Genomic DNA, 27,692 nt, shown 5'->3' on the forward strand with positions numbered 1-27,692 from the left:
TTATTAATAAATGGTTATTGATGTATAAAAATATTAAAAAATTAGCGCATTTAAAACTTTTTTTCTGACCAAAATCAATAATCAATTCTTAATTTAAATAATTAGAATGTAAAATATGTAATTATAAAAATGTTATTGTTTTTTTTTTCTATAAATCTATGAATATAAAATCAAATAACATGCTACAATAAATAGTGCACCAAATTGTTATTTTGACGATCAATGATAACAATGTTACACTTTAATCATACTATAAAATATTTAACGACATTAAACACAATTAATCATATCTCTAGCATTAAAAATTATTTTATAAATTCTAATTAGCTGTTTATAAAGTTTAGTAGGTTCTTATGTCGTGATTAAACCAATTAATTGAAGTAAATTCTTTAGAAATACTTTCTTTTCAACTTTAAACTTTGATTTAAGTGAAAACAATGACACAACGTGTCTTGCAAACACGATGTTATTAATTAATTATTATGAATACGAAAAATAGCTTTCGGTAACAGCTTTAAAAATTTTATAATCTTACACACAATAACAAATTTTAAATAGGCTTAATGATAATATAATTTTGATATTAAAGTTGTTATATTATGTTGTGACACCATAGTATTTTAAAATTGCTTTCTATTCACAATAAGTAAAACAATTTTGTTATCATTTTGCTCTAGTTTTTCAAAAATGTATCGGATGATTTTTAATTATGCTTTCAAGCCATAATTTTTACATTATTTACACGTTATCAAACATTTGACGATTTTAGTTTTAATACTATTCATAATATAATATGCACGTGTAGTCGTATATTAGGTACATATATGATACGTTTGTATATAAAATTTATATTTCTGTTATTGTTCATATAATTTATTAATTCACTATCTGAGTATGTACTCAACTAAAATTATTAAAATGAAATTTAACACGATATTTTAATATTGATTAATGTGTCAAGGTATACAAATTAACAGCCTAATTTTTATTTGAACAATTGATTAATAAGTTATCTATTTGTGTAAATAGAGATCAGTTTTTTTTTATATTAAATTGTCTAAAACTTGGTAATTCTGGAAGATTTTTTTGCACTGAGATATAATTTTGCTAATCGGAACAAGTTTGATATATTTACGACTATTCATATTTTAGTTCTTAATGATTTTATGCTAACCTATACCGTTATTGATAGTATTTCATTTTTATTTATTAATCTTTTTGTGAAATAAATCTCATGCATTGTGGAGTCAACACTCAATGTTTAAAAATGTAGGTCAAGGGTCTGAACAATAAAAACTGTTTAATCTTTCAAGGATATACATTTATCAATACATTTAAGATTATCATTGTATACTTATAAATTTTTACCGGACGTTGTATATGTTATATATTTTTTATAATTTCTAATATAAAAGTATTAATAAATAAACCCATAAATATAATATGCGTGTAAAGTGCAGTGTAGTGTTGTGAATTGTGGTAACTGTTAAATACAATTATAAAATACGATAATTAAAATTCATAGTTACTGTATTCGTAGAAATAAAATGCGACATAAAAAGATTTATAGTGGTTCTAAAAATATAATTTTAAGTAAAATAAATTTAAGTTTTGAAAATAAATAAATGTTAACTTAAAAGGAAAACACCCAAGATCCTTGGAATACACTTTTGTATGCAAATAATACCTTTAGTTTAAACACCTACACAGAGACCAAAATTATGTTGGATACGTATATGCCCACATAAAATTACTCTTATAATATAATAAAGAAAATATTAAATTATATAAACAGATCGATAAATGCTTCATGCAAACATGGTATTATTTTATTATAGACATTACAGTTTCCCAACCGTAGAAATCATGACAATCTTTGAATTGATATATTTAATTATTACAACTTATAAATTACAATTAATAAAATATTCAACGATTGTCATCAAATTATTTTTATATTTTAAGCTTCTAAACGATTTCACTATACTATATAATGAAAAAAGAGACATGTAATTGAAAAATATACAACATATGTATATTCATAATGTGTATTATACTTATTAGTATTCTAGTATTAATTTATATTAAACCGTTTTAACATTATTTAATGGTAAATAATTTACGTAAAAAATAAAAAAATTGTATATCAACAAATCAAACTGATATACCTAAAAAATAAATCAATTACTTGTATATTTTAGTCTAATGATGTTATTTTTATATTTTAGTTTGTAGTATAATTTTTATAGAAGGCTTTGGACCCATTGACATAGTTTGTGTATATTAATTGAGCCTGATTAAGTATCCAACTATTAATTGAGTAATATTTTATATCGTGTTAATAACTTGCTGCAGTATTTGGTTAATCCGGGAGTGGAAACTTCTCTTGTAGTTTTAGATAATAAAGTGAATAATATTTTGGACAATCTTAGCTATTCCTAGCTCAAAGTGCGTTATCGGAATTAGGATTTGTGATCAGAGGTCGAAATTCAACGACTTCTTGCTTAGGAGACTAAAACTAAAACAAACTTCTATTGAATCCTGCGACTAGTTTGACGATACGTGTACCTTGACAAATGTTTAATACACAAAAATATCAAAAACATATAATTAGATCTGGAAAAATCATAGATAAATAAAGTAAATAGTTTGGGGTGTATTTCAAACGACTTTTGTTTAAATATTACGATTGTTAAATAAAATAAAATAGACGAATTAAATACGAAGTGTAATCTTAGTGGATGTGATAAAAAACAATTATATTATGATAATTATGTTAGATTTCCTAAACAAAAAATTTTAATTTAAATAAATAAATATTGTTTTTAAAATCTTTTTAAACTGTCTTTTATTCAAAAACTTAATGAACTTTGGTTTCTTAAACGCGACCTTTTACTTACCATGGCTTATTAATAATTGCATTATTAATTATTTTATATGTATACGTATAATAGATGTTTATTCTAACTTGAAATCTGATGTTTCAAATGAGTTTTTAACCTTTGAGTTTTTATTGCACGCGTTTTTCCCCTGAATAAATTATTAAAAGCAAGTAACTGATCGGATCTAGATTAAAATATTGAGTTTACCTATATTTTTATTAAAAAATTTCAATTATATTGTATTTTTTTTTTTTTTTTTGACTTAAAAATTAATTTAGTCTATCAATAAAATGTTTGAGTATTATTGGATTCATTAAAAATTTATATGTCTCAAATGTAATCATGAAATTAATAACCCTCAAATCTAAACAATGTTTTTGAATTTTATTCATATATACTTAGGATATAAAAACAATTCATATTATTTGGTAATAGATTTTACTTAAATAATAAACAAACAATGGACACACAACGCAGACCAAATCAGATATAATTAGTGTGCTGTCAAATGGAAACTACTCGTGGTAATTATTTTTATAAAAACTGTCATGTCTTTGAGCTGTAGTAATAATGTATACTTAGGTATGCACTTCATGCTTTAAGTATTCATTTTATTCATATTCTACTTCATAAAATATCAATCGTTTAATATCATACTATTTTTCATTAAGCTTACATAATATCTTTGATAATGACATCTCACTAATTAAATAAAATTGGATTTAAACAAAATTGATTTATTAAGTAAAAATGTATATCATCTTAAATTTTATACGTTATGAGTAGGTATTTCTATTTTCGACTAAATAATTCTTTTTTTTTTTTGAGTGTATAAATGTTCATTTAATATTTTCTGATTTATTTAAACGTAATAAGTTAATTTTTATGTTATATTAACATACAATTTGTATTACCTACAAAATATATATATATATATATATTAAATCTATTTTTATAATAAAAATATTAACCATACTTGTATGTGAAATTAAGGGGTATTAGTTATCCTAATAAGAGCTGAATTAGAACATATTAGTTTTTTATCGAAACACTAATGAAAAATTCTGTTTTTATAAAATAGTAAATATACTAACAATATTATCTATAAGCTATAACATAATAGTATATGTAAATGTATAGATATTAATTTAGTTAAGATCAATTACCAACTATATTCCAGTTAAATGCAGTAGGTATATGTAATAAAAAAAATATACAAAATACTTATTGTATAGTACAATTAAAAAAATGATTACAAATTGGTTTGAGTGTAAGAATATGACAAAATTTGATTTAGGCGTACAATCTCCTAGGTCTGTCATCTATATACTCAATTCGGTTTGGGTGTCCTCATGACTTTGCACGTATAAGCACGTGTTTATAGATAACAATATTAAAGAATCTTTTGGAAATTGTATTTGACTCCATACATCATTTTTAAAACCCTACATGTCCATACGATTTGTATTTATTTAAGACTTAAAGTTATTATATAGTAAAATTGCGTTCATTTTTTTTTTGTGTGCTCTGTTTAGAACTCGAGGGAATTTCATATAATACGCAGTGCATGGCAAGGAAAGACCTTAATTCGATTTGTTTATGCTTTATTAAATTCCTTGTCTTGTGTATACGGGTCGTTATTAGATTGAATGCACTATATAACTATTATACGCGCGCATACGTAAAGAAATGAGGAAAAAAAAATGAGAAACTGGCAGGGAAAAAAATCTACCATCGATCTAGACCACTATAATACTCATTATAAAATATGAAGAATATAGTGACACTATTCTACTTTTGTGCTGAATATGATAAGTTTTTATAATTTAATATTGCACCATCTAATATTAGATAAAAAAAAACGTATTTTTCGAAACTGTTCATTTATTGTAAGTATTGATATTTAAAAATGTCAATGGTTCTGGAATATTATGTAACTCAGATATTTGAAAGATAATACATGTCATGTGTTAACTAAATGATAACATTTTATAAATATTCATTACTTATTTGAATTTTTAATTTTGGTTGACATTCACTAAAACTATATAATTAAGTGTTGTTAAACTTAAATTGGATGAACTTTTATATAATAATTATGAATTCTTAATAATTGATCAATTGGTTCATTTTTTTAATCTATTTAAAAATAGATTAAACTAAAAATCGGCTTTATTAAAAATATATGGCTATAAATTATATATTATATTCTATATTTGTATCTTATTTATTCAAATAATATTAACGATAAAAACATATTTTATAATGATTGAGCTACGTATGTTAGAAAATATGTTCTATTTATTAATTATACTTACATTTGTTTTATGCATAAAGTATTATAAATTATAATTATATAAATAAAATTAATATATTTTATAGAGAATTGAGTGTTAAAATAAATTGTTTTTCAATCTCAAATATTAGTTTAGATATTCAATAAGTATTTCACTGATATTTATCGTGTTAATTTAGCACTTAATAAATATTTTACGTGTAATCTGTATGGTCACACAATTAATGAAATAATAAAAATAAATAAGCAACAAAGTTTAAAAAATCGTACTATTGTCAGAATTTAATCATTTAAATAGATAAATATATGTATTTAATTCCGACCATTTTATTGATTTTTAGTTTGGTTGAATAAGTTTATATTCATAAACTAAACTTAGACCATTGAAATTGGTTATAAACGTGAAATTAATTTTACGAATTTGAATTTAATTTTAATATTTATTTGTATATAGTTTATCAAGTACTTAGTTAAAATACTTGTTTTAATTCTTTTCTATTTGGAATGATATTTACAATTTTATATTTTTAGCGATAGTAACAATAACAAACAAAATCTGAATTAATTTTAAAATGTTATATTTATTATTGTTTATTCTAAACATTATTTAAAAATAGAATATAGAATTTGTTTATTTACTATTGTTTTCATGATTGTTTACATTTGTAAAAATATTTAGTATATAAAAGTTTTAAATTTAAGTACAATAAACAATAAAAAATAAAAATACTGATGCGTTTTGTATGATAAAATATACACGAGCTTAGTGCTAAAACGAACTACAAATTTAACTCGCTACAAGTCTGAACTTAAATTTTTACTTACCATATCAAACTTGATTATATTCGATCGTAGAATTCATGTGAAACATTAACATGTTTTTCATGCCATTGCATGAGTTGGGAAATGTCACTATTGCGGTATTCAAGTCACGTAACTAACAGCTGTCACCCTTCATATATTTTACAGTACAATTACTTTCGGAGCATTCTCTCTCAGTAGCTTCTGAAAAATTACAGAAATAGCATTAATATAAATTAGAAATTTGAAACAAACAATAATATTAATAATAAACTTTTTTGTTTGAAACCTATGTATTATGTTAAATGAAAAATAATTTTAATTTGTGATTGCATATAATACGAGTATTATTATCACTGTTTGCAAGAGATATTTCAAGTGGATAATGATTGTGTTGCGTGAATATTTTTTCTTTACACAAGATCCAATTTGTGTTTAGTCCAACAATTAATGTTCATTTATATTCTAAATATAAATTTTGTCCAACGTGATTTTGTTCATCATATTTAATGTCTAATAAATTTTTATCAATTTTTTTATTAGTGTTTGTCTAAAAAAAAAAAACCAAATGAATACGAACTTAATATTTATTATTAATTCAGCATACATAACTATTTGTATCACTTCTTTATGATAAGTCAGTGTTCTATGATGTATGTTGATTTTGTTATTTATTTTATTCCGCGCATAATTACTTTCTATATTTTCAAAAAAATATTTGATTCGGATTACATACTGCGTTTTTGAAAGGAACTTAAAACGACAACTTGTTTTCTACAAAATGTTAGTCATCCATAGATTTACGTATGTCGTATATATTGATTCACATTAAGTTGTAAATTTAGCAAAGTTTTCATCCAAGTTATTCATTAAATTATCGAAAATTTCTTGCAAATCCTCTAACAATATGAATGGTAGATATATCAGCTTTGATAAATTGTTTCTTATAGTTTGTTTATTATAGAACAAATATTCAAGTATATTAGACTATAGCATTTTTGATTATAGCTATATAGATCAAAATATATTAAAATAAAACATCATAGAAATAACATTAGCATACCAAAATTTTGCTAACTATTCAAAAATGAATCAGTAGATTTGAATCATATTTATACGTATGTGCATGATGTAAAAATTACATTTTAGGGTTTTTTCAATTATTGAAATGTGTGCGGCTTCTTAAAACCACACAGTAAAACAAACATATGTGGTGCATTTTATCAGTCATTATATAACTTGGTCGTGAAACTCGAGTAGACTTAAATATAAATACATAGATTAATATTTCGCGTTACTAGAGCGTTTCTTGGTTGAAACCGAATAAGTGTAATAATTACGACGTAGGAAGCTATACTATATTACAACTAGCAATAATAATACGAACGTTGATGTTAAATTATCCGTTGCCGCGACGAACCGGGTCATTGACAATGCTCCGTGCTAAATTTCAATTATCATAAAGCAGTTATAAACATTCCTAATAATACAAATAATAATTCTATATTATTATAATTATTACACATTTTACATCTACTACTTTTTTTTTTTTTTTTTATTCTTAATCGTTAACCTGGGTGAAGACTGCTTATGATTTGCTTTTCCTCCGAACCCCATCGTTTATTTATAAAACGCATATTTACAAGTCATATATTTTTTACAATTAAAATAAGTACAGTTAAAATGCACAAAATTACAATTTAAAGTACAGTTTACAATAATTTACTCAAGCGTCCCATGGTGACCTCTTAGCTTTTGCTCTTCTTATTATTACTATTACTATTATTAATATTAACATAACTGTTCATTTGCGGTTTTGTGATTTGTCAATTGATATTCACAAACAAGTATAGTATTTAAAAATATGTAATATTGAACTAAAACAGTATCAAATAAAATAATTTTTACTAATTTTTATTTAACAGAAGAATGGTTTTGAAAATCATTTCATGGTTTAAACTGTTTTTCATAATGCAGAATTCAAATATTTATAAATAGTATGTATATTAGTATAAAGAAATAATATTTATGACTACGTAATCCAAAATTTTAACTACTAAAATAAAAATATGGGGAAATAAAAATGATTACTTTTAATCAAAATATATAATTAAATTAAAATTATTTTAGAGATTTTGTTTTTATCTAATGTTCTTAGTTGAAATGACTCATTGAATTGCTGTAGAATTAATGAAATAGCATTTAAGATGTTTATTAAATGTAATCAACGTTTATATTGTGTATGTGATATATGTTCCACATGTGTTTGTGCGGGTTACTTATTATATACTTCTCGTGTACTATATGACGTAATGATCCATATTTCTGTCATTATAAATAAATTAAGCTTTTTAGCAAATATACGATTATTTATTTTACTCTTCCCTCTTCTCGTTGACATTTCTTAAAGACGCTCCTGAATAGCAATAACTTTTTTTTTTTTTATCGAAAAAGCTTAGTTTACAATTTATACAAAATATGGCATGATAAGTAAATGGTATGAAAGTTTATATTAAGTTGGCTTGAATGATTTGAGGAATGGAACGATTCAGTACCTTCTATTAAAATAAGTTTACTGAGGAACCGTTTTTTTAATTTATTTTATTTTTTATTTATAAAATAGCATCTCTTGGCCATTTTATTTTAAGTGTTTTCAGTATTTTGTTGGAACATTTTTTGTAATTCCCTATTGCAGTTACTTCGTTAACTATTAGGATTTTAAAAACATTATGTAGAGCATTTTTTATTATGTACTATATGGGGTTTTAGTGATTTATCTAAGACATATAGGTTGAAAGGCTTGGATTGATCTTATGTTCGAGGGTTTAGCTTAGCCTCAGATTTTATTATGATATGACCAGAGAGATTTATAATATTGTCTTATATATTAAAATTTTGTATTTTAGACTCATCGAAGAGGATAATAATGAGTGGAAAAAGTGAAAGCGATTGTTAGACTGTTTTTTTTCTTTTTTGTAAGTTGGGTCAGGTTAATTTTTTATCCAAAAGGACTTATAAATATTTGGTTATATTTTTAATTGGTATGGATTGTTATTGAGAGATAGTTGAGGACAGTAATTTGTGTTGAGAGTAAACATTTACTTGATTTAATCTATTTTTGTTCATCTTATTTTTCTATTTGTTTATCCAATTGAGATCTGGTTTAAATAATAATGTAGGCAAGCAGTATTTTTTACTAATTTTGTAATAACTAAAGTTGTAGAACGAATAAGATACAATAATACTTTATACACATTAATTTACAATTTAGCCACGAAGGTAGTTCTATTTAATCACAATCATGTTACATTGTGACAATAATAAGTAAAACCAATCAGTGATACAAATATCTAGTAGTTTAATATAGAGCTTTGTCATAGAGTGTCTCCACTTTTTTACTCTAGTGATTTTAAAGTAAATAGGCGTTATTACCCATAACAATACAGATAATGTGCGAGCTTAATAAGATTATCATTATAATTTACCTATCTGTGGGGCAATAAGTTAGATAATGTAGACCAATATGCTCTACTTTTCAAGTCAAGATCTCTCTTTATAGAAATACGATTGTAGCAGCGTGTTCTATAACAATATATTACTATTAAACGTGAATATTTTAATAATAATAAACGCAAGTGGCGGTCTTGAGGCGGTGCTCAGTGTTGGTGACGACGATGGTTATTGCTTATTATTATACACAACTAACGCAATTTGTGGGACACCGGTGGCGGTGGCGTCAGTAACGGCGATGGCTATGGTGTTAACCTGTTGACCGTTTTGGGTCTATGTGTATCGATCGGTTCCGGTGCGTGTGGTATTTGTGGTAGAAGCAACGGATGTAAACGCTGCCTAAACACTTCAGAGCAGCTTGTCAGTTGGACGTCATATTTTAACACTTTTTTGGTGTATTTTTACTCAATGATTACGCGTATACATGGTCTGTAAGTTTGTATGTATGTTCATATTCACGGCGGGGAAATATTTTTACTAAATTTATTTTTTCGGTTTATAATATATATATATAAACAGGTGTGCGTGTGTAAAATAACAAAAAAAAAAAATCGAAACGACAAGACGTGTAGAGAAATTACTAAAATAAATCGGCAGGTGAAAAAACAACAAAATAGTGGAAAAAGTTATGGTCGGGTGCAATGGGAGGACTAGTGGTGGCGGTGACGAGCAATAGCGAATAGACCCATTCATCATAATCTCGGTGAGAGAGAGAACCGGTGAAATATGTTGGAAATGTTCATACATGGAAACATTATTACCTTGTGTGTATTTATCACACACATACACATTTTTATTTCATATATAAACGCTGAGACACTTGTTCCAAATCACTTAAAAAATATATATAATATAATAACGTTTGTTAAGAAGAAAAAAAATTCAAATCGTTTTTCTTCTAGCGTGCGTGCATGCGTACTTGCGTGCGTGTCAGGTGTATATGAATTGTAAGTTGATGCCCATTGAATTTTCAATATAAAAGGTTCGTAAATGACTTTATTACTGACATTTTAAGAAAAAGTATTTGCATTTTTCACAGTTTTCCACAACGTCGAGCTGAAACGTAAACGGAAAGTTTTCTTTTTTATGTAATTTATTGAAATATTTAGATACGTACATATTTTATCGAATTTACATAAAATCAGAATTCAATCAAAAATATGTATCAATAAATAGTTGTTCATAAAGTTTGTAGCAGTCCTATAAGCAGAGGTATCGGCTTAGTCGTAAATGCAGTTTTATATTGAAATAAAATAAATTATGTCAATAAACATACGTGTTAAGCAATTTGAGTCAAATTCGTCACTTTATAAGCAGATAGTGTGTTAGGCATTTAAGATGCGTATTACTATTACATTCAATATAAAAACAGATAATAAATATTTATAATATGTTTATTGTTTATTTATAGTTAGGAAGGAGTTGAAAGATTTTAAGAGTGTTAAAAGTGTTTAACTCTCCGTAAACTTAGTTCCAAATAGGATTTTTTGCTAAAATTTAGTCCAATAGTTATTTTATTAAGTTTACATTTTTTTGTTAATTAAGTTATATAATCATAAATTAATTTATATTAAATACGATTGCTGATAAATGCGTATTTTGACATTTATAAAATTGCATGAACAGGAAATTGTTGTTGTGAGCGCAAAACATCTCATTTTATAAATACTAATCCAAAACCTATTAATAGGATTAAGTAATGCATTTGTGGACCCTAATTAGTAATTACATCTGTAGATGTCTACGAAACTGAAATTGGGTTATTATTTTTTTTTTTAGATAACTTTAATTGTTTTCATTACTACGAAACGCTAACGGTATCGATTTTCTAGTATTACATTATAATTTGTAATTTAAGTAACAATATAAGATATCCTGGATAAGTATTCGGTAAATCGGATTTACAACAATCTCCAAGTGAATTGTACATTAGTTTAGTTTAAACTTTGAAACATAAGATGTCTCAAACGCAGTCAGTACAGATACATAATTAGCATATACAACTCAAATGTAAGTAACTTAAACATATAATGGTGACTCTGCTGAAAGCTCTATTAAAAGTCTAGTTATTACTATAACATGAATGATACTCAAACTTGCTTATTGGACAAAACGCTTATAGATTTTAAAACAAATCTACAAAAATATCCATTTATTTTATCATATTGTTTTATATTGTTACATTTAAATATTATACAACTATGATATTAATATTTAGACAAACTAAAATATAAGCTAATACTACGTATTTTTTATATTAAATATAGTATACGCATAATAAACACCAATGGTCTATCAGAAACTTGATTAACAAGGAGGGTGGGCCTCATTTATTAAATTCAAATTTTAAATACAAAAATCCCTTTCTACGTAAAATAATATTTAATTTTTTTCTTTTAATAGTTTTTAATTTATTTAAAGCTTATTTCAAAAATGTATTCATAATTTGTATACATACTATATAGTATATACAAATCATTAACACAACTACGACCGACAATTTTACAATACTGCAATACACATAGCGTAATATTATTATTAAACGCTACAAACGATTGCGCGCAATAAACGTTTAAAATTCTGAGGAACACGCCGGAGAAAAAAAATCGTAGGTACACGCTTTATAATATAATTATAATGCGGTTCAGTATAAATGACGGCGGTTAAATGCATTACGATTCCGCGTGATAATTAACTTTCGTAAGAAAGACGCGGTCTTAAGCGAACATACGATGTACTTGTACAAATGATTATTGTATTATGTGCAGTGCTCGCATATGTACCTACACTACAAAATTCATGGTGTTTTGTGGCACGGATGGCGGATAGCAATATTTACGACGGCAGTGGCGACGGCCGCGTCTCATTAATCTATACGCTGCTCACGCGCGCATTTCCTGGCGTCGTCGATGTCATCGTTGTCTGAAAACGTCGAGCGGAAACGGCTGTCGTGCGGAGGAATGAAGTGGATCAAACGACGACGATTTCTGCCACGACACGACGGGTGGAACGGGCTTATATAGAGTGATAAGCGGTGATGATGAAAAGTCCGGATCGAGCGGACGGATCGGCAGGAGAACGCACTTGGACGTTGTCAGACTAAAGCATACGGTTATTCTTCGTGTTGATCGATCGATATTTTGGAAAATCATTACTTTATCGGTGGCGATTGGCGACGATTAATGAATAATTGTCAAATAATTTTTTAGGGTATGCCCAGATCTAAGATAAAAATTTAAATTGTTGTTTTGGCGTTTCTTATCGTGTTCATATATTATAATACTTATCATACGTAATTAATGATCTATGCAAATATTTTAAAATTTGAATCATTAGTTTCCATTAAGTATCTATTCAATATCCATTTATATGTGCGCGCGTATCACATTTTATAGTTTACGCTGTGGCCGAGGTAGTATTCGTAGAGGGGTGTATACAATACATAAAATACCTAGCTGGTTAGTGACAGTGACGATGTGTATAAAAGTACAAACACTAACACAATGATATACCTTGGTTATCAACGTAATGGTCGTTTATACTTTTTTTTATTAGGTATACATTGATAACGATTAATAAAAATCATTATACATCATATTAGGTAACTTAAATGCCAACTAAAACATAATTTATATTACTTAAAAAAAATAAAATAATGTTTGGCTATTCAATTATATTTTATTTCATATATTTGTTGCACTCTTTTACATTCTATAATAATATATTTTATTACTTCATAATTTATATTTTGATTTTAGGTAAAGTTTTATTATATATATTTATATATAACAGTTATATACGTTAGTATAATAGTTATCGGTATAAATTTTTAAGTTATGATATTTACGTCCACAATATTATTATTTTAAAATATTTGATAAAAAAGACTGTATTTTTTATTTTTTGATCGATGAGGTCCCTCTGCACGGTTGAGTACGTTTCGGAAAATAATCTGAGCTTACGATGAAGGATGTACATGAGCGAGACAACTTACTATATTATGACGTACCTAACATGAGTATTAAGTAATATGTATATTATTATTATAAAATGGTAATGATTGACAATTATTATCGATTTTATTGAGCAAGTGTAAAAAAATCAATTATTAGACGGATAAAATATATTATATGTCTATTCGTTATTTCATTCAATCGTGTTACATGGCGTAGTTGTACGTATAGCTGCAGGAGTATAAACGAAATTACTAAGGGCTAATAAAAGGAGCTTGATTGGTCTATGGAATGATCAAAATTATAATTAAAATTTCTCTTAATATCAGAAAAGAATTTAATAAAAATCGATTCATCGAATAGGTCGATGAAGCACTGCTCAAAGAGGATAACAGATTCGCTTTTTTATTATTTCCGGCGGTCAGAATTCCGGTGAAGTCAATCCATTCGGGTGAGGTTCAAACTTAACCGTCAGTATTTGGTGTAAAAAACATAAACGGGAAAATTTCCCGGGTTAACAAGTTCTTTTTTTTTTTTCGAATCGTTCAAGCGTATAAGACAATATGCGCGCGCCGTGGTACATTAATGACTTTTCAACGAAGTCTTGAGAGTAGGTATATATAAGTATGATAGTGTACCCCAATGGGAATTTCACTAAAATAGATCCATATTTATTATATTATAATATACAATACTGACCTTTCTCGATACAACCACTGTGTACTTACTACTGGGACTGAGCGTATAACCCTGGCTGGTTCACGAGCGTAAGTGGTATATCCGCTGTGGTAATACGTAATTTGGATAATTCGCTTGAATATTATTACGAACCATTTAGGTTTACGGAGCTTGGTTATATAATGTAATATGATATAATATAGGTAAGTATATCGCAGATGTTTTACCTTGGCATTATGCAGATTATACGAAGGCGTTAAAACGGTTTAATTAAAACGAGAGTTCGAAGCGCGAGAGATCATCTTTTATTTTCACGACGATTCGCAAGCCGCCGTTCGATAAGCGATATAGTACTGTGTATAACGAGTAACGATGTGTATATTATCCTATTTCTATGTGAACAATGTACAATATTATATTGTATTGTTTTCGATAACCTCTGTTCGACTTGGGACGGCTTGAGAGATAAAACTTTCTGACAGAGTTTTCGAGTTTGGAGATCGTTTTTATTTTTGCAATAAATTAGATGTAAAATATATAGATAATTGAATAGCACGTGATACCACTGCTATGGAATTTAATTTGGTGTACAGTTCCAGAGATAGTTTTCTTTAATACAATACTTTTGCTCTAATGTTCTCGTTATTAAATTCGGAGTTGTTTTAATTGTTTTGTTGTGGTTTTTTTTTTCATTTCTTTGAAAATCTGGCGTGGTTTTAATTGCGTTGATAAGGGATTTCTATTTATAATCGAAAAATATGATAATTAATTATGGATTTTAGTGTCTGCTACTTACTCCTACTACTAATCATCATGATTACTATTTATAATTAAATGCCATAAACTATAATATAGGAATAATAGTGTAAAAGATGTGTTTTTTACATTTTATTTGCCATTATAGTTTGTTTTTGGATTTTAGTGTGTAAATAATAGCTTCTTGGAGTTAAAAAATATCTTAAAGATATTTTATACAGTCAGTTAAAGGAGTTTAATAAAGGAAATATGAAGATAACTTGCATAGGATTAATGTGGTTGTGTGCATAGTAAATAATCATTGGTGTGCGTGTTTTCACCTATCATAATTCATAACGTGTCATATTTGCATGCACGAGCATATAATATTATTGTTATTACCACGCAATCGTCCTATAGAATCCCTTTTACCCATTAAAATGTATATATTTGATCATCACACTTGTTGATATATTTATTGGACAAGATTTCTGAAAACAGACTTGAATTAATCAATATATTAACTGAACTTTATACCAACTTTATATTTTTTTAAATTTTTCATTAAGTTTTCAATAATTATCTAATAATATTTTATTATTTTGTAATTTTGATAAAAAGTGGTGAGAAAAATTAAATTATATTTAAAAGTCTACGTAAAATTAAGTCGTTTTAAAAATAAGATATATTTTCTAATTAAGATAATTGAATAACTTATTATGATGACTAAAAATGAGTAGGTACTTTTGATTTAGAATAAAAGCCACCTGAAATTACTGAACATTCATATTTCTAGATTTTTTTATGTTTTAGGATTATGTAGTAAAAAAAATAGTGAATTGAAAATTATAAATGTTGTAAGTTATTTATTCGTCCATGAACATCAAACTAATTGAAGAATATTTAGGTCATAATTTTTTATAAAGATACAGACATGTCAATTATAATGTTGAATTTTTAGACTAATCGACAATAATTAAATTTAAAAATTAAGGTTACCCCTAAACATACACGGTGTTTCGTGTTTTCGTTAATTGAAAAACGATTTTTTTTTTATATAATTTAAAATTTTGATGGCTTTGGTAAATGAAAAATGACGATGTGTATAAAGATTGTTTTCATTTTTAAGTTAGATTAGGTATTTTTTGTTTATATAATTAAGCTTGTATTATATTTTTCGTGTTATGTGAATTTAATTTAATCTGTGTTTTACAATAAACGTATTTTATAACAATAACTTTTTTTTATGAACTTCAGTCACTATTTTTTTTTTATTTTTTATTACTTATTACTAAATTTTAATTGTTTGGTATAAAAAAAAAAAAAAATAGGCGTCTCACAAAAGATATTGTTCAATTTAAATTTTTTATGAACTTGTAAAATAGTTTGCACTATTTATGGCTATACAAAAACAATTTTATCATTATATATATATTTCTTTTTTGTTAGACATGATTCTGTCAGTTACACTTTAAGAATGAATTTTTATAGTTTCTATTATTATTTGTTTGTGTCATGAAGACAAATAGCACGATACAATTTCTCAAAAATTGTATCTATGTCTTATGTATTTGGTATGTTTAATGTTGGTTGGTCAAAATATAATTAGCACTCATCGCCAATCAAAAGGTATTATGTTGAATTAAGTCAGCTAAAATTATGTCTTGTTGTTGTTAACAATAGTATAAAATGAGAACAATAGTAAATATTTCAGAGAAGGGATCCGCAGACTGACATTATTCATTACAAATAGTATATAGTTGATGTGTATAATATTATTATCTATGTTGGGGAATTTTTTTGTTGAAGTCACGCGAAGTTTCTATCGTCTTCTCTATGAGCATAAATAATTTACATATTTGCGTGTGTATTTTGGCGTGGCGTTTTGACGTAAAGCCATTTCAGTTTAAGCCCATTTTGTGATAGAAATTAAACTTGATTAAAAAAAATACTCATCATTAAAAATTTGATATAATTTGCATAAAATATATACAAAACGATAATATGTTCATATTATTTTTTCCACATAATTTTACCAGCAATAATAATGTTTTGTTTATCATTTCCAAACTATTCAAATGATGCGGATTCTGAAATCCGTATTTTTAATTATATGTGCTTTTTTTTTTATAGATTATATAAAATTGATATAATATCATATTATAAATCTATGGTATCTAATATTTGTATAGACATAATATCTATGTTATGTAAATTTTAAATATGTTTGTATTTATTAATTCTTATTGATTTTTTAAAACGAATTAAAAAAATATAATGGTATATCACTTATTGGAAAGCAAAATATTAATGTTCCATCTGTCGATGTTGTGATGAATAAATGAAAAGTTTTTCAGCCTTACAAATTAAAGAAAACTAATAAATGTATATACCTATATTATTATTTACCAATAAACATTTAAATAGAAACTTAATAAGGAAAGATATTATGCGGCTTGGCTTGACAAGGTGCGTTGGTTGCTACCAATCGCGGAATACGACTGGGAGTAAGTAACGGCCACAGTTACTAGATCTCGGATGGGTGACCACCCGGGTTCATAGTGGTTAAAAACCTTGTCACATATAGGTACACGTGATAGCTATCAACATAACAACCGTTACAAGCGTAAAAACAACCTACAGTACAAACCTTACCTGTACCCACAGTTCATAACCTCTACAACAGCTAATGGCCCTAGTCGCTGGGCTTAAGTTCAAGAAAAAAAAAATTATGTAGCATATTATACAAAAGTTAATCGGGACTCAGGAAAGACATAATTAATTTATGCAAATGATGAAAAATAAAAATTTTTATAAACAATTTTGAAAATTTCAGTACATTATTGATGGGCACAATAATTGTTTTATACATTATTGTACACATTCAATGTTTTACTTATCTGCAAAATAATGTGGACTTAACGTCTGAGAACTAATTTTTTAATTGTATTTTTATTTCAAAAAATTGTTAGGAATATTTTTTTTATTTGTTGAATGTTGCATTAAAATAGAATAAATAATTTCTGTATACTTTAGGATAACCATTATAACGTGTCTATTAGTAAAATGTATTATTACTTCATAAGTTTATTGGACAAATTTTTATGTTTTGTGGCATTAAATATTTCGTTATGGTCTGATATTTGTAAATAGTTCATATTTTAATGTAAATAGCACACGAGTTTTATAGAAAATCATGTTATTGAAACTATGCTCACAAAATCATCATAATACGTTTGTTATTCTTAAAATTAATTATATAAATCTATGTAATTAAAATACTTCTTTTTTATAAAATATATTATATATATTATAATATATAATTAAAGACGTATTATTATTAGTATAAATTATAATACAATAATAAAGTTTTATTAATTTTATTTCTAAGTCGACTTATATACAATTTTTGTTATATGATTTTTTTTTTTTTTTTGTGAATTATAAAAACTTAGAAATAATAAGATTTATTAATATAATATTTTTAGTTAAAATATTTCAATAATTACTTGATTAACATTTATTTATTTTCAATCACATTACTAAATGTATCTTTACTATTATACTTCATAATATAGGTTAGATTATAGCATATATTTATATGTAATCGATATTTATATATCTTCATATGACTAATGTGAAATATTTTAGGATTAAATTGGGGTCAAAAATAGAGCTAATAACTATATTTTTATACTAGAAAAATTAAAAAAAAAACGCTTTATTTACTTTATGTTCATTAAACTAAACAATGGTATATCTATAATATTTATTTTAATATTAATTAAAACCAAACTATAATAATATTATGTTATTCATACTATAATATGTAAGAAGATAGACATGATAGTATATTTCAGACAAAATATCAAGTAAGCCAGTTGAATTTAGGAAAAAAAATAACATAAATGTGTGACTCACGTAGATTCTGTAATATACTTATTACAATTCACGTTGTACATATTGTAAACGTGTTATATTTTATATAGTGGTGTTGTTTTTATTTCAAAACAAATATAAATAAATGTATAATAAATTACGTTGTACTTAATACGATTATCTGATCTAATAAATTACCACAATCTATGTTCGAGAAAATATAGATTAAATAACTATACTTTTTAACATTTGGACAAACATGATTTATAGAAGGGCGGGATATTATACTAATGGTTCATTAGTAATGAACATACTATTTTAAAAATAATCTAAGAATCTAAGAATTATACACAATGATGGCTGTTGTACAAAAAAAAAAAATATATATATATATATTTTATATTACTTTAGATATAGAAAAGATTATTATATTGCATACATATACTTGTATATATATATATATAATACATAAATCGATATTAAATTACATGTATATTTTTGTTTGTGCAAGAATATAAAAAATAAAATTATTATTTTAGTAAGAAATAGTATTTATAAAGAAATTATTTGTATTTGGTGCCATTAGCTTTGAAAAAATATTTGTATTGATTTACTAATGTTACACGTATATTCTTAATTACGAGCGTAAATATTGATTTGATTCTAAAAGACTTGAATAAAAATTACAGCTGATTTTTATGCTTAATTTAAATACTTTTAAATTGGTCAAGAAAATTCAATAATAACATCTTAGTAACATAAAATAAATAAATAAACACCATTACAATTATAATATGTTCCTGGCTTTCTGCATAATATTTAGCATTAATAAATATGACCATGTATTACTGTACTGATATGTACTAAAAAAGGAAATTAAAATATTGTATTATACCAATCAGTTGAAAATTGAGACCATGGATGCGTATAACGGAAAATTGCATATTATAAATTTGAGAATTACGCTCAGTACTTTACTTTAAATTAATAATAATGATAATAGTTTTAATAAATTTCAAACTATATCTCGTTGAGGCTGCTTTATTCAATTTTATGATAATAGCTCTCAATTTCAAAGTTATAACACTACCCACATAATAAACCAACAGATTATAAAGGCAATTTATTTAAGTCGTATATTATATCCGATGTATGTTAGTTTTGTAATGATATAGTGTCTTATGAGACGCGTGCTTTTTAAAATCAAGATTTCTCTAAGGAATTGTGTGAGTCGTTTTATTATTATTTTATCTTTATACTGAAAAATACTAAAAACATAATTTTAGACAGATCAATCGTTTGGAAATAGATAAAGATCACTTTTGGTGGTATCGACATTATATTAAAAATCTTAACTTGACTATCTTGACTTTTAACATATTAATATGTTTTATCATCTAAGAAAGTAAATATTAGAAACCGTTTTGGAATACCAAACAATCTGTTCTGTGAATTGAATTGTCCGTAATAACGATTTGTTTGGTTCTAACTGATAACTATTAATTAATATATACTTGCACATTACTTTTGTTTTCCCTATAGGTATTAAAAGATATAAAAGAAAAAAACACTAGTCTATTTTTTTCATAATTTTAAACTATACGTGTTACTTGCATAATTCAGGACTGTATAAAATTGTTTTCAAATAAAAAATTTTAAAAAACAATATTTATACTTACTATAAGGTTTATAGTAATCATGTAATCATATGATGTGGTGGTTAAATGAATATATTAATTATTCTTATTCATAGTTGAAATTTTAAAGTTTATTTTTATTTTTTTTTTAGTGAAATAAGAAATAGTTATAATATTTTTACCTTTAATAAACATTTAAAATACTAATTTAAAATGCATTGTTCAATCTATTATTTTATGAGTTAGTAAATAATTGGATTTTTTAGTAACAAATAAAAATATATGTATTAGGTCACTTAATATTTATTATAACTCACGAGTTCTTAATATTTATATAGTAAATAAAAAATCAAAGTAAATCAGACTCCGAGTGTTTGGTATTCGTATTTTTTCTGCATCGTGACGTATTTGGTAATTAATATAAAAATAAAAACAACGGTGACACGTTAAAAATAATTCTATACAGAGTTTGGTTAAAACAATGCTTGATCTTTTATTTTTCATGACATTTTTCAATGACTATTGGACTTTTTTGCAAATATAACTAGAAAAAATAATTAAGTTAGGAAAATCAAAAATTGAACTTTTTTAAAGAGCTATCTACATTTTTTTAATTTCCGGTTTAGAGTAATGCTGCATTAGTTAGATTTTTGCAGTACTCGTTCTACTTGAAATAATGTCTGTAGATAAAATAATAAAAATAAACATACACATATTAGATTGCTGTAAAATAAATTTTGTGCTTATCGCTTCGTTTGATATTAAAAAATGGATCACTAATGGAGCGATCATCGGTTGAGAAGGAATTGTTATCGTGGGAAATGGCATAAACGTGTAGTATATTCCAGACTAACGCACATTCACTTAATAAGTAAATAAAACAACCTGCGCCTGAACGAAACTACAGACATTTACCATTAAAGACTAACTGTAGAACATACTAATTTTAACACTGTGTGATCAAACACCCTTAAAATTGCTTCATTGCCGAATTAAAGAAACATGCATTAGAATCGAAAACTAACAGCTGATACTAAATTATTCTATTCTTTAATAAAAAATAAATAAATAAATAAATGGAATCATTATTAAAGTTTGACTTGTTATTTTCTATTTGTGAATTTAAAATCAAAAAAATTTCATTATGTTGTGATAGATACCTAGTTTTATTGTTATACAGTATAATATAGTATAACTTATGATTTAATAGAATATTTTTTTGTACTTTAATAGTTTTACTTTTTGTAATACAGCACAAAGGTTATACAATATAGTAACATATTGTGTATTTTTAATATCCAATTTATGAGCGTATCATTTTGTTTTTGTAATCACATATTATTACAAAAACGATTTTCTAGCAAACTAAAAATCAAATGTTATTTATTAAGATTTTTTTTTATTCATTTTTAAATATTTTTCCTAAATCTACTTTTATATTGTTAAGACAATGCCAAAGTTGTAGTGTTATACACATATAAATACGTAAGCAAATTTAAACTCAGTAAACAAAAACCTTTTAGGGTAATAAAATGATATGATTTATGCTGAGATAAAATCCGGAAAATAACAAAAAAATAATTTTAATCTTTAAAAAATAAACAACAATAAAATTGAAATGAAATATATTTAAAACAATGTAACAACGTTTTAGTGTCAAAACTTTTAAAAAACATACATTTTTTGTATTTTAAAATTTCGTGGAATAAAATTTTAACTTAGAATAATATAAATGAAAATAATATTTCAATCAATTATAAACATGTGATATGAATCCAAACTTTTATATTTAGTAGTTAAATAATTGTAAAATAAAAATTTGGATTTATTACTTGCATTAATTGTTAAAATGAAATAATAATGTTTTAAAATTTTAAAGCCAAATTTTTAGTTTGAAATTATCTAACTATCTACTAAGTATAAAAGTTTGGTATTATAAATTGTAATTATTTGTTTAATTCTTCTTGTACAATAGCATAGTAATTGTATTCGGGTTAATCGGCTATTAACTATTAAGTGTACAAATAAAACATGTTTGTTTTATGTACTTAGTACCTGTTAATTCAAAAGGTCTATCGAAACTTGTTGTGCATTCTGTCTTAAAATAAGTTTGATTTATGGGTACTGAAAGGAAAATCAAATAAGAATGACTGTAATCAACTATCAAAATAATAGCAATTTGCTACATTTAAGTCATGTTCATCTCATAACATCATCAAATTAAAATGAATGCTATCGTCGTAACCTAATTAATAACAAACCTTATTAATACTGAACAATAATCCAATAAAAAAAAAAAAAATACAACACAACAAAAATTTCGATTTTCCATGTTGTTAACCATGAAGAATAATTACGAAAAATTCTTACAACTCGTTTAAGTTATTAGTTAATATGGAAAAACACATTCCTATCAAGTATTTAAATGGTATAATTAAACATTTTTGAAAAAACTTAATTACACTGTTTTCAAAAACACGTTAGTTAACTCATGGGTTTTTACATGTAAGCCGTCGTCTTCATAATATATGATTATTTGTTCTCAAAGGTTCTTAAACTATGATGCTATCTACTATCATGGTTCACGTAGTCAACTTAAATGCCTAAATCCGCTTGTCATAAATTACTTTTATCAGTACTTTAACCTATAGGATTATTTTAAGAAAATTTCATCGTATTACTCTTACTACTGAGTTGACTACCTCGATCACGAGAATCTAGTTGAATTCTGTTTAACGCGTCATAAGCTTAAAAAAAATAGTTATACATTACGTAATTTTTCTGTTGATCTTGAAGTTAATAATTGTAAGTGTATTTTAAAAATATCGCTTATATTGAAAACAACAATAAAAATAAAATAATCTTACAAAATTTTGAATGATCAACCACAGAGTCATAATTGTCAAAACTATGGACACACTTCAAATTACTGCCAGCATGTTTCCTGCTATGTGAAGTATGTCGAGATTCAATTTTCAGATTTTTGACTCAAAGGACAAAGCAGCCCAACTAAGTGTGACCTATGTGGGAGCGATCATACTTCCAACTATAGGGGATGACCTAAGTACATTTAGAAATACAGTACTCCCAAACACCAACAAACTTATCATTTGACATATACAATTTATAATAAAAACAACATGTGGTCACGGCTCCTTTTTTAAACTTTCCCCCCCCCCCCCCACTAGTATAGTCTTATAAACGATACATTGTTATCAAATATTTCTTTCTGGTCTAACATCATTAATTCTTTACCACTATATTGCATAAAAATAAAATGTATACCATGGTATTATATTATCATGTTTATATTAACATACCTGTTCACGAGAAGACAGATGAAGCTGCTAGAAATGCAATTAATAGCCCTGACAGTGAAATAATTTCTTTTTCCTCACAAGTAGATATAAAAAGAAATATTAACAAATACTGTATCAATTTGTGGAACTCACATTGGCACACAACCACGGAAAATAAATTAAGAGAAATTAAGCACTCTGTTGAATTCTGGCCGAAATACACTAATTTAAAAAGAAAAAAAATGAGGTAATTTTTAATCGACTCAGAATTAGTCACATGAAACTCGCTCATGGACATCTATGGTAAAGACAGATCCACCCCTATTCTTAGCAGGCAATACAAATTACTCCATCAAATACATAATCATCCACTGCCCTAACTTCAACGGAGTTAAAAAATAATTTAACATCCTAGACAACCTGTATGAAGCAATTGGTTCGTTTTCCAACTTTCAAAACATAATTTTATATTAAAAAATTTAATTTTACAATAGTATATAACAAACTTAATGTAAAAATTTAACACTTGTAAAGCTAATAACATGTATAGTTGATGCTTAACCAATATAAATATATATATATATATATATATATACCTGTTTATTAATGATCTTTTATTTTATATTTAGTCTAGTATCAAACATTTCTACTGTATCGTCAAAATTATTTTTCACTACTTTTTACTTAATTACCTATATTTTGTCAATTTTAATTTTTCAACTACCTATATAACTTCTAGTAAAAGCTAACACTAAATATAAATAAAATAAAATAAAATAAAATTTGCGCATTATAGTTGACACCTTATCTAATCGATTTTGGTGCTAGTTCTGTAAACATGTTACGCTTGTTCATTAAGTTTGTCATTAAATAAATTTAAATTTAACCAGCTACATAAAACACTGTAGGTACTTCAGTATTATAATAGTATCAAATAAAATTATTTATATAATTCAAATTATTTGCGATGACAAAATTAACCAAGTACAATACTAATGTATACAGCGTATATAATTAACGATCTCGGTTGTTCACTTAATTTTATTAGTTCACTGTTCATAATGTTGTCGCTCCGCCAACATTTTTGGCCAATACAAGAATAACCGTTTTTCTTGGTAAAAAAAAAAAAAAATTAAAGCGTGCTCTAAAGTGAAAATGAAATACTAAGGTGTAAACACGATTTTCTCCAGGGAGAGAGTTTATTAATACTAAACATTTTTGTTTACGTTTAAAATTAATTATAATAATTTTATACTATTTATAATATTATTGATAATTATTATGCATTAATACTTACTTTATACAGGTAAACTTACTTTTTTTTTTAAATGAAGTATTAGAATCTTGGGTCGGTAAACGATTAAAAGACCCGATATAAACTTATTGATAGTATTTATAATAGTAGGAACCTCAGGCTAAGAAGTGTATCAAAGTCCATCGTATCAACAGACCATTTGATTCGATCAATATCATAAAATTATGATTTATTATAGCTACAAAAAATATTTTATTCTTGGTTCTTGGAGAAAGGTTAGGTAACTTTTCGTCGAAAATCGTTACTGCTCTACTTTTAGTTCGAAAATGTTAATATTATAATGCGAGAGCTATAATGCGAGCTCACGTATTAAAACCATCTTTTTCGCATAATCTTTATTTTGTTTGATGAAATACGTCATTGTTGTACCCTTGGTACCTTTATACTGTGACTATTATTATTATAGAACATTATTTTATACAGGGACATTTTTTTAACATTAAAGACTTCTCATTTTGAATATTATTTACGTTTTTAAAAATATTTTTTCTATATTATCTACTATTATCTGAAATCATTACGAAATTAAATTGTTTAAAAATAAATTATGTTTTAATTTTTTCTCATCATTGGCATACAATTTTTTTAATTGTTTTACTTTGGTGATTTTAACATCTATTTATAAATTAATATTCTAAAGTGAAATCGTGTTCAGAGAATTTCGATAAATATAAATTGAATATCAAAGAACTATAGGTAGTTAGTTATTTTTTACTTTTAATATAAGTAAAAAATTAAAACTCATGACAATTAAGTGTATATTTTTTTTTCAAAAATAATCTTTTGTAATGTACCTCAAGTTTTTTGAAATAAAAGCAATAATACTTACTGTGATTTGAGATAATTGGTAAATGTTAATAGTTAAAAAAATTACCCTGTATACCAATAAACAATAACTGTACCACATTGTTTATTATTACAAACAGTGCACATAAAAACTTTTACGTTATTCCCCGGTGACTAAACTTTTAATTTTCCTTATTGTTAACTACTTACCTACCTACCTGCCTACCTATTTAGTATCTCGGATTCATGGTACTGGTGTGCATCTACTAGAAGGAAAATACAAAAAAAAAAGTTTTCGTTTATTTGCCGATAGCGTTTTGGTGGAAAACGTGATGTATCTTTTACATTTATTTTTTATTATTATTTATTTTTGTTTTTGTTCGAAATTTAAAAAAAGACATTTTTTTTATAACATATATTTATATGAAATTTTAGTATAGTTGTTAATTCTAATTGTTATAATGTTTAATAATTTCATCTATTCGAATCATAATTAATGACTTATCACACATGCATTATTAAAATAATTAATACGTATATTTAATATTTGTATATAATAATCTATTTAAAAACTATTAATCGATTAAATAATATCTGATGATTATTATAATGAAGAAAAAATTTTATATTTCAGTTACATAATTTTTTAATTTATATCTACATGCAATGTTTATATTTTTAACTGATATAATTTCGTAACATCTAAGTTGTATAACTACCTAAAAATCGATTTAAATGCATTTTAAATATATTATATATATATAATAAATATGTTATATTTAAAATAAACAAACGATATAATTGGAAATGGATTAGAGCTTAAAACTAATTTAATAATTGTACAGTTTTTAACAGTTATACGTTTTCCACGTGAAAAATCTATTAGCTAAATCCCTAAGGTAATTTTATTACCAATGTATAATCTTTTATTGAAAATCAACTTATTATGCTAATTCACTTCGAATAATTTAATAATATATAATTCGTATAGTCAGTTTAACTGAAATTCACCTCATTATTAAGTCTGCAAGAAGACTTTTATGCACATAATGTTATTTATTATTTTATGTGAAGTTTAAGTTGTTCTTGTAATTAATACTATTCAAAACCAATTTACTAGTATAAAACGTGATCTACCTTTTTCAACAAAATTAATAAATTTACCATAGGTACTATATCAATAGCATTCGTATTACAATAAAGGCTTTTTTAATATGTTTTAATATTTCAACCGATGTCTGTCTACGTATAGGTAATCATAAAATATACGAATATTTTATTTTAGAAAAAAATATTTCTTCCATTATAGCGGTTTTTATTAATGTATATAAGTAATGAATTGCAACCATTTATTTTAGTCCGTAAGTGTTTGTACGCTTCTGTGTGTTTTTGGGTACTCGTTTCATAATTAAATTAGATAAATAAATAATTTGAATGTAGAAAAATTAGAATTAACCAACATCGCAGAAAATTTTAAAAGCATACTAAAAGTTTTACCGAGAAAAGACAAATTAGTTTCTGTTGATACAAAGATGGTAGGGTATAAATGTGATGGTATAACCATAGTAAGAGTTAGGCCGGATAGAATAAATAATTCCGTTTAACTGTAATATAATTTAACATTTTAGATTAACTTTAAATAAATTAGTTTGACTTAATTAGTAATTCAGTAAAACTTTTTTTAAAACAAATTTTTAATTTTTAACAATATATTGGACATTGGTACCGTATTAAATTAATATTTTATCGGTGATATTTTGGGTATAAAAAACGTATTATCATTCTATCATTAGTTTTATGAAGATATGAATATTGATCTTTAAAATTATATAGATGTTGTGTACATTATTAAAATATATTAAAAATTATACTTTTAAATTTGAATACAATGATACTTGGAGTTTTATAGAATATGTCAAAT

The 27,692-nt window shown here is 25.1% G+C and overlaps 1 protein-coding gene across 1 annotated transcript in view; it reads left to right on the forward strand.

Moving 5' to 3' along the window:
- Positions 1-27,692, forward strand: part of LOC112602651 (regulating synaptic membrane exocytosis protein 2) — a 194,974-nt gene that overhangs the window by 67,465 nt on the left and 99,817 nt on the right. The gene's annotated exons all lie outside the window — the stretch shown is intronic.

Source organism: Melanaphis sacchari, unplaced genomic scaffold (genome assembly GCF_002803265.2).
Source record: "Melanaphis sacchari strain LSU unplaced genomic scaffold, SCAv2.0 Contig8_pilon_pilon, whole genome shotgun sequence".
In the NCBI taxonomy this organism is placed as follows: Eukaryota; Metazoa; Arthropoda; class Insecta; order Hemiptera; family Aphididae; genus Melanaphis; species Melanaphis sacchari.